At 52.3% G+C, this 15800-nt stretch overlaps 1 protein-coding gene across 3 annotated transcripts in view; it reads left to right on the top strand.

Annotated features, from left to right (window-relative positions):
* Positions 1-1036: 1036 nt before the first annotated feature.
* Positions 1037-15800, top strand: part of RNF24 (ring finger protein 24) — a 30415-nt gene continuing 15651 nt past the window's right edge. Inside the window, exons 1-2 of one of the 3 annotated variants that reach the window (XM_066548782.1) lie at positions 1037-1095; positions 9816-9898. The gene's annotated coding sequence lies outside the window, so the exon portion shown is untranslated. Of the gene's footprint in view, positions 1096-7426; positions 7591-9815; positions 9899-15800 lie in introns of those variants that run through there. The other 2 variants (XM_066548779.1, XM_066548781.1) reach the window with 2 other exon arrangements.

Genomic DNA, 15800 nt, shown 5'->3' on the forward strand with positions numbered 1-15800 from the left:
AAAGTGTGGGATGTGCATCCCAGTGTCCCCTGCTGTCACAGTACCCGGGATGCTCATCCCAATGTCCCTGCTGTCACAGCACCCAGGACCGCCGTGTCCGGTCCCTCCTCACAGCCTGGAGAGGGAAGGAAGGGGACAAAGAGGATCAGCTTCCCTTGCACGTCTGGGACATCCTCGGAGCAGCGAGTGACGCTGGCTCTGGGTGACATCCCAGCTGATGTCATTTCCCTCACAAGTGATGTCGTGTCCATGCAAAGGGACAGGGCTGGGGACAGCTGGAGGGGTGTGGGCAGCGATGAGCAGAGCGGGACAGTGCCCACCCGCACACCACCCCTCCAGCTGTCCCCAGCCTTGTCCCTTTTCATGGACACCTCCTGTCCCCTCTGGGTCACCCCTCCTGCCACCCTGTCCCCACTGCCACCAGCCCCTGTCATCTGCCTTCACCCTGTCCCTCCTGCCAGGCCCTGGCCCCATCTCTACTCACTGCCACCCCGTCCTGTCCCCACTGCCACTTCATGTCCCCAAAGTCATCTCCTGTCTCCACTCCACCGTCCCTTTTCCCCAGTGCCACCCTGTCCCCAGTGTCACCCCTGCCACCCTGTCACTTTAAGGCCTCACTACACCATCCCCGTCTCCTCTGCCCAGTGTCACTGCAATGTCTCCTTATGCCCCTACAGTCACTCCCTGCCCCCTCTCGACCCTCCGTCACCTCTGTCTGTCCCACCCCCTCCCCGGGTCACCGCCCGCCACCTCCTTTCGCTGTCACTCCCATCACCCACGTCACGCCCCATCACCTCTGTCACCTTCCCCTATCCCATCATCCCTTTCCCGTCATTCCTTGACACCTGCTTTCCTTGTCCCATCCTGTCCCCGTGTCACCTCTGTCCCCCCGCCTCCCCACCGCGCTGTCCCCTCATGTCCCCTGGCCCCGCCCCGTCCCCGCTGGCCCCGCCCCGTCCCCGGTCGGCGCATGCGCGGTGCTCGCGGCGAGGCCGTGCCCGGCTCCGGGCGGGGCGGGGCGGCTCCATCCGGGTCCTGCCCGGGCCGGGCGGTGCGGGCGGCGCGAGCCCCGGCGGGACGGCGCGGCGGCGGCGGGTGAGTGCGGGGGGCGGGAGCCCCCTGGGGGGCCGGAGGACCGCAACCCCCCCGAGCGCCCGCATGAGGGCAGGGGACCCCCTCTGGGGACCCCCGTGTGGGGTGGGACCCCTCGCTGTGCCGTGTTCTGTGGGGAAGGGACCGCTCTGCATCCCCCCTGTGTGCCTGGGCTCCCTCCCTGTGCAGCGCTCTGTGGGGCAGGGTCCGTCCTGCAGCTGCGCTTTGGGCAGGACCCTCCCTGAGTGCCTTGTTCTGTAGGGAAGGGACCCTCTTGCAGCCCTTCTGTGCGGTAGGACCTCTCCCTATGCCTTGTTCTGCAGGGAAGGGTCCTTCCTCCATCCCCTCTTTGGGCTGCACCCTCTCCCTGCGCCTTATTCTGTAGGGACGGGTCTGTTCCATCCCCTCTCCCTGTGCCTTGTTCTGTGGGGCAGGGTCTGTTTTCCAGCCCTCTGTGGGGCAGGACCCTCTCCCTGTGCCTTGTTCTATAGGACAGGGCTCCCCCTCCATCCTCCCCCCCTGTGGGGCAGGGGCACCCCCTCCTCAGCAGCTCGCATGGGGGACAGGGTCCCTCTTTGTCCCTTTCTCTCTGCTCCAGTCCCCTCTGGGACAGGGACCTCCACAGGGCAATGGAGCAGCACCCACGTCCCTGCAGACCCCAAAGGGGGCACCCTCAGGAGGTCTTGGGGCGTCTGGCAGCATTACAGGGCTGCCATAAGGTCCAGCTTGTGGGGGCAGAGGGGACAGCCCCGCGGCTGGAGCCATGGACTGGGGCTGCATCACCCCGGAGGGATGCTGTGGGGGGCACAAAGGGACAGGGGACATGTCCCTATCCTGCCTGAACCCCCTGATGTGGGGGAGCTCCTGGGGGTCCCACCCCACGCTCGGCTCGGGGTCCCCAGGTCACCTCTGTTCCCAGTGGCCGCTGGCTTGGAATCAGACACGTCCCCTTGCTTTCCTGGGGCCGAGACAGGACGCTGCGGGTTTCTTCTGCTTTAAAAGAAAACCGAAAAAAAAAAAAGGCACCCAGAAATGGGAAAAGCTGCTTTTTTGGAGTTACACTGCGCTGCTGTTCCTGCCGTGCCGCCACGTCCGTGCCCTCCCTGCGCCCGCCGCTTTGGCAGGCGACCTGCGTGGGACCCTGGGGACTGGAAACCCACGGGTAAAAAAAAAGCACCTCCTGCGGTTTGGGGTTTTGGTTTTATTTTGTTTGTTCAGTTCAGAGCCTGGCTTTGTCTTCGCCGGGGTGCACGGAGGAGGGAGAGCGCGCCGTGGGTCTCGGTCACCCCACGAGCGAGCGGCGCCGGCTCCGTCGGATGTGCCAGCGTGTGTGTCTGGGGGTGCTTCCCCCCTCCCGTGCACACCTTTGGCAGGAGGCTTGGATGACATCTTGCTCTGGCACGCTCCTCGCCTTTGATCTCGAGTTTCCTGCCATGGATAACGTGTTCGGCAACACGCGAGCCCGGCTCCGCAGCTGCCGGGGAGGGCGATGCGGGTGCCTCCTCCTCCTCCTCCTCCTCGTCCCGGTTTTCCCCAGCTGGCTCCTGCCTACAGCTCCCGGCTTTCCTTTGTTTCGGGTGCCGCCAGGACGGGCTCTCACAGCCCAAGGATGCTCTGAACCGAGCAAAGCCAAGCAAAAAGACACCTCCCCCCCATCCCTTTGTTTCCAAGCGTTTGCGGGCTCAGCTGGTTTTTACACGGCGGCTATTCATGTGCCCGGGCAGATAAACCCGACTGCTCAATGTCTGTCTTTTTTTTTTTCTTTTTTTTTTTTTTTTTCCCATTCTGAGTTATTTTGGGTGCTTTAGTTTGCAGGGAGCACATCCTGGCTGCAGGCTGTGCCAGAGGGATGCAGCAGCTTTCTGGGAACGGGGTGCATTTGCCAGAAGCATAACTGGAACATCTCGTGGTTGTCCTCTGGTGTCCTCCTTGCATCTCCTCGGGTGAGCAGAGCCATAAGCTCTCAGCACCACGCTGAAATCTGGGATCACCAGCCCTTCTCCTGGGAGAACTCTGGCCCTGGTTTTCAAGACCTGCTGCCAGCAGCAGCTTTGGGAGCAGAGGAAGGTGAACAAAACCCAGGCCCATACTCAGCAGTGATGGCTGAAATCAGCCTTTTTTTTTTAATAAATCCTTGACTTTACATTAGCAAAATATAAGTTCTATTATCATCATCATCATTATTTTTTAGATTCCTACTGCTGTTTCATTTCCCTCAGGTGTTGGGGTTTAACAGTGAAACCATCATCTGAATTCATTTGAATGCTATTTTTTTTTTTTACACAACAGATGTACACAAAGCACCTTAAGCGTGTCAAACAGCCCCTGAGTAAATCATGTTGTTTGCTCTATTACTTTATTCATACAGGTTCAATGCTCCAGCTGATGCATCTGGAGTGCTGTGCCATCTGGAGCAAAAATTAAATACAAATTTGGCCCCTGGCCTGGAAAAAAATAACAACCCCGTGCCCCACTAATAATCAGCAGTGGAAGGATAGAGCCCCTGACAGAAGAACTGCTTGGGGGCAATGTGGAAGGAACCCAACATGCACTAATTGAGGTATTTAAAACATATTAAAAAAAAGGGAAAATAAATGCTTCCAGCCCTTTCTGCTAGAAGCAGACAGGAGCACCAATGTGATCCTGTTACCAGGTCACAGGGCTGTGCTGGCAGATGGTGGTCCTGATCCTGAGCGGGTGGTGGAGCTGCTGGAGGTGGGTGTGGTGGTGATTTCCCACATCTCCCAGCCCTGCTGCTGGAGGAAATCCCATCCACAACCTCCCACAACCTCTGTTCCACCACTGCTCAGCTCAGGTTTGCTGATTTTGTCCCCGTTCACCAAGGCTGGGACACTCCAGGTCTGCTTCTTGTGTTGCTGGCATTGCTGTTTGGTCAAAGGCTGTCTCAGATTTGGGGAGAACAAGATGTGGAGGTGAGTCAGCTCTGCTGGAGCTTGCTGCTTGTGCATCCCAGGCTCAGATCCAGTCACCTCCAGGTGTGATTGGAGATAACTGTGATGGACCAGCCATGAAGGACACCTTTGGGGTCAGCGTGCCCTGAATGGTGTGGGATCTGTTGGACCTTCAGATGAGGAACACTGTGTGCCACATGGGAAATAAGGTGATGGCTGCTGCTTGTTGCCACTGTTCTTGGCTGCAGAGTGATCTGGCCCTGTCCTGGGGGAGAGGCAGGTGATGGTGTGGACGAGGAGGAGGAGGATTCCCTGGTGAGGAAGCAGCAGAGCTGCTCAGGACTATGGATCTGAACCAAGCCTGGAGGTTGTACCCAAGAAGAGCCAACTTCCAGCTGCTTCCTGGGCTAAATGATGTGTGGGATGACAGGAGGACTCCTGGCTTTGCAAGCAGGGCTTTTGTGCTTCTGGACCATCTCTCCAGGTGTTCCCCCTTGGGTCACCCCTGCCAGTGACCTGCTGTCACCTCCACTCAGGCTGTGTGGCAGAAGATGTGTTGTGAGTGATTCCCTCACAGCCATAAAACAACATTTGGATGTGGAAAAGGTGGAGAGAGGCACAGCTGGTGCTCGTTTCCTGTTCCCACCACCTGCACCTGGAGCCTTCTGCCTTGGGATGACAGCGCTGAGCCGTGGTCCTCCCCCACCTTGCCAGGCTCCTGCTGCACAGTAAACCCAAACAAGCCCGTCCTTGGGGCCCTGGCAGGAGGTGCAGATCCTTCTGCTGCTCCTCAGCCAATTTGGACCAATTTGGACCGTTGGTGTGGAAGCCTGGAGGGTGTTTTTTGGGGTGGAAGCTCCCCCGGTCTCAGCAGCGGTTGGTGTGCCCGAGCTGGGTTTGTTTGTTTTTGTTCCTGCAATCATTCCCCTTAAAGCTGAGTGTTGTTGACACAAGATAAGATCGGCCGTCACAGCCATTCCCTCCCCTGTCACTGTTGCCCTGGAACTGCTCAGACTCAGATTGGGAGCGGCCGTCCTGGTGTTCCCGTGTCCCCACCCCGAGTCGCTGACAGGGCTCTAAAGCGGCATCAGTGATGATGTGATACCGGGCTTAACTGCGAGTGAGCCCAGTCTGAGCCTGAGCCTGAGCCCGGCTTACCTGTGAATGAGCCCAGAGTGAGCCCAGTCATTACCTGAGCCTGGTTTAACTGTGAATGAGCCCAGTCATCGCCTGAGCCCGGCTTAACTGTGAATGAGCCCAGAGTGAGCCCAGTCATCGCCTGAGCCCGGCTTAACTGTGAGTGAGCCCAGTCATCGCCTGAGCCCGGCTTAACTGTGAATGAGCCCAGAGTGAGCCCAGTTATTACCTGAGCCTGGCTTAACTGTGAGTGAGCCCAGTCATCGCCTGAGCCCGGCTTAACTGTGAATGAGCCCAGTTATCGCCTGAGCCCGGCTTAACTGCGAGAGAGCTTGGAGTGAGCCCAGTCATCGCCTGAGCCCAGCTTAACTGCGAGTGAGCCCAGAGTGAGCCCAGCCATCGCCTGAGCCTGGCTTAACTGTGAATGAGCCCAGAGTGAGCCCAGTCATCGCCTGAGCCCGGCTTAACTGCGAGAGAGCCCAGAGTGAGCCCAGTCATCGCCTGAGCCCAGCAGGTGCGGCTCACTGTGTTGAGGAATGCCAGGGATCCCATGGAAAAGGAGAAATGCCAGGGATCCCATGGAAAACACGCTTCAGGAGAGGATCCAAACCCACGTGGTTTTGCTGCAGCTGTGGGCAGTGGTGATTTGCTCCCTGACCTGAGGGATGGGAAAGCCCTGACGTTGACAGTGGGCTGGAGCAGGGCCTGTTCCTCCATCCTGGGATGCAGAGGTCCCTGCTGGAGATGGAGCTGTGTCATTTTTGGATGCTGTTCCCTCTGGAACAGTAACACAGGGAATGTGTCGTTTTTCTACTTGTCTGGCATGTTTAAATTCCATCAAAGAACAAAAAACAGATCTAAAGGGTTCCAGCCACATGTGGAGGTGTCCTGCTCACGAACACTTGCAGTGCTGAAGGGCTGGTGAGAGGAGACAAGCCTGGCCCTAATGCCAATGAATGGATGGGCAGCAGGAGCTCATGGACCACATCAGCTGGAAGCAGCTGGCTCAGTGTACCTGAAGGCTGTGAGGTCTCATGTTGCTCCAGTGCTGGAGCTGCAGCTGGATCAGGCTGTGGAAAAAGCAGAGATGTTGAGAAACAGGAGGAGCAGCGAGGGCAGGGTGCTGGGAAGCCTCGGCAGGGATATCCTGCTTTTTTTGCTTCATCTTCAGGACTGTGAGTGTGAGGAGCAAGAAGGAATGACTTCTCCAGGCTTATTTTGGCTTTAGTTTCGTTTTTGGGTGGGTTTGCAGGACACCAAGACTGCTGAAGAACTTGGATTCTCCTGGCTCCCAGGGGGAAAAGGATCTTTGCATGGCATAATCCTGGAGGCCCATCCCAATATTGGGGGACAGCATGTCCTTCAGTGTGCTGTCTGCATGGAGGCAGGGGATGGAGATCCATGTGACAGCCACAGGGCTTATTGATGTGTTGGAAACCATGAAAAGCCCCTAAGAATGGTCTGGGAACTGGGACTTCTCCAAAAAGGTGGTGGGATTGATAACCCAACTGAAGTGCACCTGCAGCAGCACCCACAGCGTGGTCACCAACAGGAGAAGCATCTGGAAGCCACTGTGCATCAGGAAAGCTGTGACATGGTTGCCAGCAGAGAGTCATGTGGGATGACTCAAACAAATGGATTGCTGCAATGGATGGGGGTAACTTTCCATGATTTCCCAGCAGCCCTGGCTAACTGGGAGGTCCCAGCTGACTGGAAGTGAGCAGATGTGGCACACACAGCTACAAGAAGGGCAGGAAGGAGGATATTGGGAACTACAGAGCTGTCAGTCAGGTGACAGGAGCAGATCACCCTGAGCAGCACCAACAGGGCAATCAGAGGATCTGGAGCAGCCAGTGGCAGTTTGTGACATGCAGGTCCTGCCTGACCAACCTGATCTCCTGCTGTGACAAGGTGACCTGTTTTGGCAGGTGAAGGAGGGGCCGTGGGTGTGTCTCTCTGGACTTTGGCAAGGCCTTTGACACCACTTTTTCCGTGGCAGGGGCTGAAGTCACCATTCCTGGAGGGATTTAAAAGCCATGAGGATGTGGCACTTGGGGACGTGGGTTAGTGAAGGCCTTGGCAGTGCTGGGTTATCCTTAGAGGGCTTTTCCAACCTAAACGATTCCATGATTCTGTGATTTTATTATCCCCTCAGAGGATTTAATCCCACCACTAATGCAGCTTTTCACTCGCAAAGCGCTTTAGAGGAAGTTGTGCCAGGAGAGTGCTTGGAGAGAGAAACTGAAAGTGCTGAGCAGGAGGGAGCTGCCCTCCTGATTCCAGCCTCTCCCAGCCTGTGCAGAAGGAGTGAGTTTCCCAGCTTCTCGGTTTATGGGAGTATTTTGGGGAAAACACAAGAGCTCCGTGACCGTGCGGCTTCCCAGGCATTAAACAAGGGCATTTCAGCTCTCCCATTGGTCCTTGTAATCCAGGAGGAGCAGCCCGGCAGGTAAGAAAGTGGGTGAAGCCAAATTACCCATCAGAACTGGGTTGGAGGGGTCAGTTCCCACCCAACAACTTCAACTACAACAAATCCACCCGAGTGGATGGAGTGGATCGTGCCTCCCGCTGACCGGGGCTCTCGGATTGTAGGGATCGAGTTCAACTTCTCTCCTCGCAGAGCTTTGTCCCGAGCAGGCAAATATTTCCTCGGTGCTTTAGCGACTTCCATTTTCCTATTGTTCCCTGTAAAAACCCGTCGCCAGGCTGGGCTTCCCCCGAGGCAATTTCCTGGCTCTGCTCAAACCAAGCTGCGGGGTTGGGGTTTTTTCTTTCGCTTTTTAGTTGAGAAGTGTTGGATTAGACCCCTTAGACCCGGTGTTTTTCTCTCTTGGCGTGTGAGGTAAAATAAAAGGCTTTTGGAGGCTGTGGTGGTGGTGGTGGCCATCTGAAGTGGGATGGGATTGTGTGATGTTGGGTGGTTTGAGGGCTGAATAAATTGGGATGAGCTGGCTGGAGCCTGTCTGGTGGAGCTGTTGTGGGTTGGGTGTCTGTCACCTGAGCCCTGCACCCCAGTCTTGCTTGGCATTCACACCAAAAGAGCCTCACCATTGTGCTGAGTGTTGTTTGGGGGTGGCACTTTGGGAGTAAAAGCAGGAAAAATGGATCATTTTCTCAACTGTGGCTTTGCCTGAGGGATGCTGAGCTGTCCTGTGCTTCTGACCATTCTTGGAGCTTCCTCCTTGTGTCCTCCTCCTCCTGGAGCATCTTCCCCATGCAGCTGCCAGTGATGCAGCAGGAGGAGCAGGTCAAGGAGGTGATGGGAAAGACCTGGGATGTGTTGCAGCCAGGGCAGAGGGATGGAGCTGCAGACAAGCCTGACATCAGGTGGTTTATTCCAGCCTTTGATGCCAAAGCTGGCAGCAAGAGTGTGCAGGGACTTGGGAGATGGGACTGCAGTGGGGATGCTGGGTATTTGTGCCTAAAAACTAAAAATGATATGGTCCTGCAGAAAAATGGGCTGGAGAAGAGGAATTCTGCTGCCATCCTTTCAGGCACCTCCAAAAGGAGGGGTTCTAAGACAAGCTGATGAAATTGTGGTCTTGTTTATACTGAGGTTGGAACTTGAGTCCCTTTAGGTTTCTTTTTTGGATGGAATTTAAAAGAGGAAAGAAGTAAGCACTGACAAAAGTTTCGTTTCTTTCTTAGAAAACTTCTGTTTTCTAACAAAAGTTGTATTTCCTCTCCAAAGGATCCCCTGAATCCTTTCTGTTTCCTCTAGGTTTGATTTATCTCAGCTTTTGATGTTCTGAGCTGGCACATCCAACCTAGTAGCAAATTGATATCAAACCCCAGATTGCACATTGCCTGCCTCATCTTCTAAATGAAATAATTTATTCTTCAGTATTATGATTCACTCATTGTGAGGGTAGCAGCAGATCCCAGTCTGTTTCCATGAGGGTTCCATGTTATATTTTCCTTATCAACCCAGAGGTCATTACCACAGAGCTGTGTGGATGAAGGCTGCTGTGTAGCTGGGCACAACTTGAGTTTTGTTGCTCAGATATTTTTTTCTTATTATTGAAATGATGTTTTCCTAGGCAAATGCAGAACAAGTCAGGTGGTTGGGATGGATTTTTTTATTTTTTTTTTAGCTGAAGCATCCATTTCCATAAGAGTTGGAGCCCAAAGATGAGCTGTGAAGCCCTGGCAGGTTGCTTGCCCACGATGGGATCCTGTCTTGAGCCTATTGTGGATGGACTGATCAGGCTTGCCTTGGATACCCACATCATTCCAGACAACCCTGTGCAGCACTGGGCTGGAAATCCCCCTTTTCCACCCCAAAACCAGCCCAGATGCAGATTTCTCTGTGAGGACTCGCTGTGTGGCAGCCATCTCTGCGGGCTGCTCTGTGCTTTTGTTTACATCTGGTAGAAAACTTCTTAAATTTCCTGGCAAGGGAGTAATTCTAATCCCTTTCAATGAGATCAAGGGATTAGTGTCTCAGATGCTTATAAAATTGTGAGGATTAGCCAAGCCTCCCCCCCGTTCTTTCGATGCCGCTCAACGTCACCGCCGTGTTTTAAAAGGGGATCTCTGTGCTGTTACCAAGAGCCGAAGCAATTTCTGGGAGCCTCCTAGAATCCAAGCATTTAAAAACCACGTCTTCATCCTCTGCCTTGCTCCCTCTGGATTTTTGTGCAATTTTTAGGGTGTTTTTCTCTTTTCTTCCAGCATCCCTGGTACCAAAGCACGGTAGCTGTTCAAGCAGATACGTTGGGTTTGCGTGGCTTGGCTGCGTTGCGGCGCCCGTGCAGGTAAGTAGGGAGCTGAGCCTAAAGTTCTCCTTCACAGAGACCTGCAAATTCCCATCTTGAGAGGACCAGATCCGTGTTATTTCACGAGTTTGCCCCTCATTTTAAAGGATTTGGGCTTTTGTGGTCCATCCCCAGAGGGGAATGGTGCTTCTGGGCTGACAGGATGCTCTCACCCCAACTGTTGGGAGCAGGATGAAACTCCACACACCCACATTCCTGCATCCTCTTAATTACAGCCTGCACTTTCATTAGGACTTGCTGCCTAAGCAGCTCGCAGGGAGCTGACAGGGAGGAGGGTTTAGTTCAAACCCTGTTGCCTCTCCCCTCAGGGCACTTTTTAAATGCCTTTTCTCCCGGGTCGATGGCTGCGTGGTCGCTTGACCTGTGTGAGCAAAGCGATCCCGAACTGCAGAGTGGTAGGAGCTCAGAGCCAGGAATTCCTGGCCCCGACCCAGTAGAGTTTCAGAGGCAAGCTTTTAAATATATACAAAGACAAGCTCATAATTTCCACTCTACTAATGAGGCCACGGCGTTTTCATTGAAATGTGCCAATAGGCGCCGTGGTGGTATTTTAGCAGCCTTGTACTGTGAATCCAAATGTGATTTAACATGGCAGCCCCCGCAGAGCCGAGGAAAACCGGCTTCTCCCGCTGAATTTCAATGATGCTGCTCAGCAGCACCTCCCAAAAATCCCCTCCGTGGTGGGACCTCTCCTTGTGTTTCATCCCGACAAAGCTTTTCACTTCGCCGAAGGTGAGAATGGGTTGAAAGGGGATATTTAGGAGGGGAAAGTCTTCATTTAAAGCCTGGGTTTAACACATGTGTGGCTGGCTGGTGCGAGGCGGCGATTTAATAACCGGGCTGGCCAGAAATATCATTAAATTGTAGTAAAAAAATGGAACGTGAGGGCTCCAGGCACCGTGTTCTCTCTTGACCTTTAAAAAGCCACTTGAAGCTGCCAGCCTGCTCGTTGCTAAGCCACCTCCTTAGTGCCACTCATATATTTTCCCTTCTAGTAGGCGATTCAGCACCCGGGGAATTCGTGGAGATCTGACAGTAAACTGTTACACGAAATTCCCACTGGTGGTTTTTAACTTTGTAGCCTCGAAGCTCTCAGAAAATATTTAGCAGGTTTTGTTCAGTCATTCAGTCAGTTGGGAGAAAAATGTAAATTTTAAGTAACTCACAAAAGGTGTTTGCTTTGGTTTGCTTTTTTTTTTATTTTGAAAACAAGTTGTGCATCGGCAGCACAGCTGTAAATTGAGGTTTTGCTTATTTAGGGCTCAGTTTTTGAGGAACCCCTGTAAGAAGCAGCATCCCTAGGCAAAGGAGAGGTGTGGGCAGGTGGTGTTGAAAATTTACACCTGGTTGTCCATCACCTCCTGGTTACAGACTCCTGGGGTATGGCTCCACCTGGATTTTAGAATCACAGAATCATGGAATGGTTTAGATTGGGATGGCCCTTCAAGGCCACCTCATTCCACACCCTGCCATGAGCAGGAACACCTTCCACTAGACAGGGTTGCTCCAACGTGGCCTTGAACGTTTCCAGGGATAGGGAATCCACTGTGCCAGTGCTTCACTAAGGTCCCTTCATTTTCTGCACCCCACTAAGGTCAGGCCACAGTTCCTGGAGAATATGGAAGAAGGTTGATATCCCATGGCATCACCCTTGGTGCTGGGACTGTGACAGAGGAGGAGATGCATTTGTTGGTTGGTGGATGTTTCTCTTCAAGCACCTCAGTTGTGCAAGTCTGGCTGTGGAAAAGTTCCATTTTCCATTCCCAACTAAATTTTGAGGGGTTTTCCATCCTTGCAGCCACCTTTTTTGTGCCAGTCCCATAGAAATGAAGCAGTTTTTGTCTTGTTTCCATATGATTCCCAGGAGGTTTTTTTGCTGGACTCTCTGAAGCGTTGCAAAACCATTCCAGTCTCTGTTAGCAAGGGAGAAGGAATGATAAAAAAAAAAATGCTCCCCTAAATCCCAGTACTTGGGTCAAAACCAGGAAAGGGTGGACTGTTTGTGCAGCTCATTTTTTGGAAGTATTAGGAAAAATTGGAAACAGCAGTGACGTGGCATTGGTGTGAATTCCCAGCAGGCTGGGGTTTGGGATTGTCTGGGTTTCCCTGAAGCCTTTTTCAGGCTGTCAGGACTGTAAAATCCAAACCTGGCTGGATCAAAGGGGGCCTGGGGGAATGGCTGCTCCATGGGATTTGTTTAGGGACTGTTTTTCCCCAGTATCCAGTCATGAGCTTTTTCACTCTTCTCCATCCAGCTACCCCTTCTTAATTTTTACCTCAAATATAAATGGTGCAAATTAAAGGGTCCACAGAGTGCATTCCTGAGGACTGAAAGCCAGGATCCAGGAGCAGACAGCAGCAGCATAAAGAGGAATTCTTCCCTCTCTGGCCTCATGCTGCTTTTCCACCACAAGGCTTTACAGCCATCTGGATCCCCTTTCAGATTATGCCCCCCCTCACAAAAATCCATAACCTAGCAACCTTATTTAGTGTCAACTAGATCATTCTGCCTTCCTGTTCCCAAATTGTGCTTGGCTCCTCCAACTGCCTTTATAGGATGGCTGCTGGCAGCTGTGATCCCATCACTGGTTCAGGGTGCTCATCTCCAGCAGGGTTTTGTAGGATTATTGATTCCTGTGTGTTGCAGTGATCATTATTTTTTTTTCCTTCATTAAAGGAGCTTAGGAAAGGGGGGAAAAAGGGTTTTAGGAAGTTGTTTAATCCATCTGCTTCTCAGTATTAGAGTGCAGAGGGCAAGTTGCTCTTTGGCTCCATGGAAAGTGATTGGTTTTGGTTCAGCCTGAAGACAACTTGATCAAAATGGGATTTTTTTATTTTTTTTCTTCCAATTGTGATATTTTGGGAGTCCCCATTGCTTCCCACAGCTCTGTGTCATCACCCAGGAATTTTTCAAATTCCCTGGAGTGTTTAAGATCAATTTCTTTGCTCTGACCCTTCAGCTGTGTAGGCTGAGTGTTTCTCATGGAGTTTCCAATTTATGTTCCCCAAGGAACCTGTTCATTGGGGAGCACTGTGAACAAGGAAAACCTACCACAAATGAAGATGGGAGATTATTCCCACTTGCCTGTGCTCTTATTGCTCTTTTTGGGCTAAAATACACCCAAATTTAATAATGTTTGTCCCACCACCATCAGCCCATAAAGGGAAGTGATGGCTCCTGCCTCCTCTTTTCACCTCGGGAGTACAAAGAGGGCTGGGGGCAGGAGGAGGCAGCAGCACATCCTTTCCCACCACACTTTGGGGAGGAAGAGTGAGCTCACTGGCTCCTGACGTTGGAACTGCATGCCAGGAAAAGGGGGGAAAAATAATTACAAATCCCCAAGGCCAAAGGGGAAAAATTCCTCAAGTGTTATTTCATCTCTGAGCAGTGAATGGAGCTGTCCTTGGGCAGCTGGTGTGAGCCTTTCTCAGAGAGGCTCTGCCAGCTCTGCTTCAAACCCTCCTGGGAAGTGATTCCCAGTTCTCATCCCTGATGGGAGCTCAGGCAGGGCTCTCTTCCAAACTCTGCTCCCCCCTCCTCCAGACTGTATTAAATTGTCCTATTGATTTTATTATTTTTTTTCTATTTATTTTCGCCTGTTTTCCTGGAACTTGCAAAATCAGCCCTGAGCAAACCTCTGGTTTGCTTTTCCAACGGCGCCAGGAGAAAGAACTTGACTTTACAGTGGGTGATGGGAGCTGCAGCTGACCCATTTCTGCACATTTCTCTGCCAGTGGTAGCAAAAACATTTTCCCACTTAAAGGTTCTCTTCAGTTTTAAAGTTCTGGGATTAATTGTTTCTTCAACTGCCTGGAATCAGAAGGACTTGCTGGAAATTGCAGCAGTACAGTCGTGCTGCCGGATGTTGCTTTCCTTAGACTTTCCTATTTTTTTTTTCCAATTGCTTTGTCGTGTTGTCACGTCACTTTCTGTGTCCCCTGCCCAGAGGCAGTGGAGAGGGTTAAGGTTTTGTGTTTGGTGTCAGCCTGCTGGGGAACACAGCCAGGAAATTTCCTGATTCCAGTTCAAAAAAAACATCGGATCCGCTTTCAGGGAGGAGGGATCAAAGGTCCAAAGCCTTTTGTTCTTGGAGGTCAGTTTGGTTCCTTGGATGTCCAGGCACACAACAAAAACCCACCAGCACCCCCAAACCTGCAGGCAGCCAAAATGGGTGAAACAAATGTGGTTTTTGTACTGTTTGACACCCAGAAGTTCTTTCTGTTGCTGTGATGGTGCTGCATCACCCCAGCCAGGCTTTGCTGGATGCTGGTACAACTCTGCCTGTGGTGTGAGGGACCTGTTGGGATGTTCCCTCTTCCCTAATCAATAATCCTGCCAAGCTTTGCACCATCCCTCACGCTCCTCCATTCCCTGCCAGGTTTGTGAAGGATCTGGGCCAGGTTGGCTGCTCAGAGCTGGCACTGGATGTGGCATCCCCGTGGTAGCGTCGTAGCTCTTTGAAATTGCATCATGCCAAGAGGTTTTGTTCTCCCCCCATGCCCAATCCTGATGTTCCTTGGTTTTGGACAGCAAAGGCCATCCCTCCTGGCTGGAGCAGCACTGAGTTTTCCCCCTGCTCCATGATGCAGCTGTATGGCATCTCTAGGGTGACGGCGATGCTGGTTTGGGGCTGGCTCTGCAGCTGCCTGTGATTTTCCCATCACCACGCTGCAGATCCTGGCTCTGGACCAGCTCCAGAGACAGAGCTGAAGGAAATTCCTTCCAGCTGCTTGAGGTCAGGGCTTTGCTTTGCTTTTGGGGTCCACGAGGGGGATTTTTTGCCTGCAAGTTAAACGAGGGCGTCTCTGGCTGCCGCTTCTTAACACCTGGAAGAATCTTTTTCTTTTAAATATTATCCCGTTAGTCATAGCCATTAAATAACCTTCCTCTTGTAGAACCATTCCATGGAAGAATACCCTGCTTTGCATCACAACTTGGGCTGTTTCAGAAAGGTCTTGTCAGCTGCTCCCAGTTTAACTTTCAACCAGTTAATAACGCTTTTGGTTAAACCTGTCTGAAACACGTTGCGAAACGCCTTTGAAACTCGAGACGCCGTTCACGCCCGCTTGAAACCTTTCCCATCGATAAAATATTCCAGCTTGGAGTTTGGCCACGGCTTAGCATTCCCTTTTCCCTGAGATTCGTGATTTCAGGCCTGCCTGTGTCTGGCTCTGCTGGGTGTTTGAAGCTCCTGGAGATGAGTTGGCTTTGCCAGCCTGGCCGGTGGGATGCCCAAACCACCAGCTCCATCCAGTTAATGGCTGAGGAGATTGAGGCTGAGTTTGCTTTGAACCCCCGTGGAGAAAGTTGTTTTTGTCTTGAAAACATAAAGTAAATCCCTCTAAAAACAGGAGTTTATTTACAACAGCAGAGGCAGAAGCCACCGCTCCACCCTGCATGGGGCTGTATTTAGGTGTGAGGATGCACAGTACATGCATGGCCCCTTTATGCACTAATGTTATAAATAAATAATAATAATTTTTTTTTTTTTTTTTTTTAAAAAAGGACAAGCAGCTCCTTTTAATAAGTAAAACCCCAGGAAGGAGCACACAGTTCCAATCCATGTGGCAAAGCAGCAGGGAAGCAAAAATCTGCAGCTTTCAGCCCATGGCATTACTTAAAGTGGCATCCCTGGTGTCACCCCCTGGCTTCATGGACCACAGCTCTGCCTCGCTTCCCTCCTCCTCCCTGCCTCAGTTTCTCTAGCTGTGAGCAGACAATTGCATGCTTTATTAATCCCTGAGAGATCTCCTGAGGAGCATTCTGTGTACAAGGTTGGCCCCACCTATTAAGGGCTTGCTGTGGCTCTGATGGGGATTCATTTGGGACGTGGCTTGGGGAGGTTTACCTTTCACAGCCCAACTGTAATCAAAGCCCTGC

The sequence above is a fragment of the Molothrus aeneus genome, chromosome 4 (genome assembly GCF_037042795.1).
Source record: "Molothrus aeneus isolate 106 chromosome 4, BPBGC_Maene_1.0, whole genome shotgun sequence".
In the NCBI taxonomy this organism is placed as follows: domain Eukaryota; kingdom Metazoa; phylum Chordata; class Aves; order Passeriformes; family Icteridae; genus Molothrus; species Molothrus aeneus.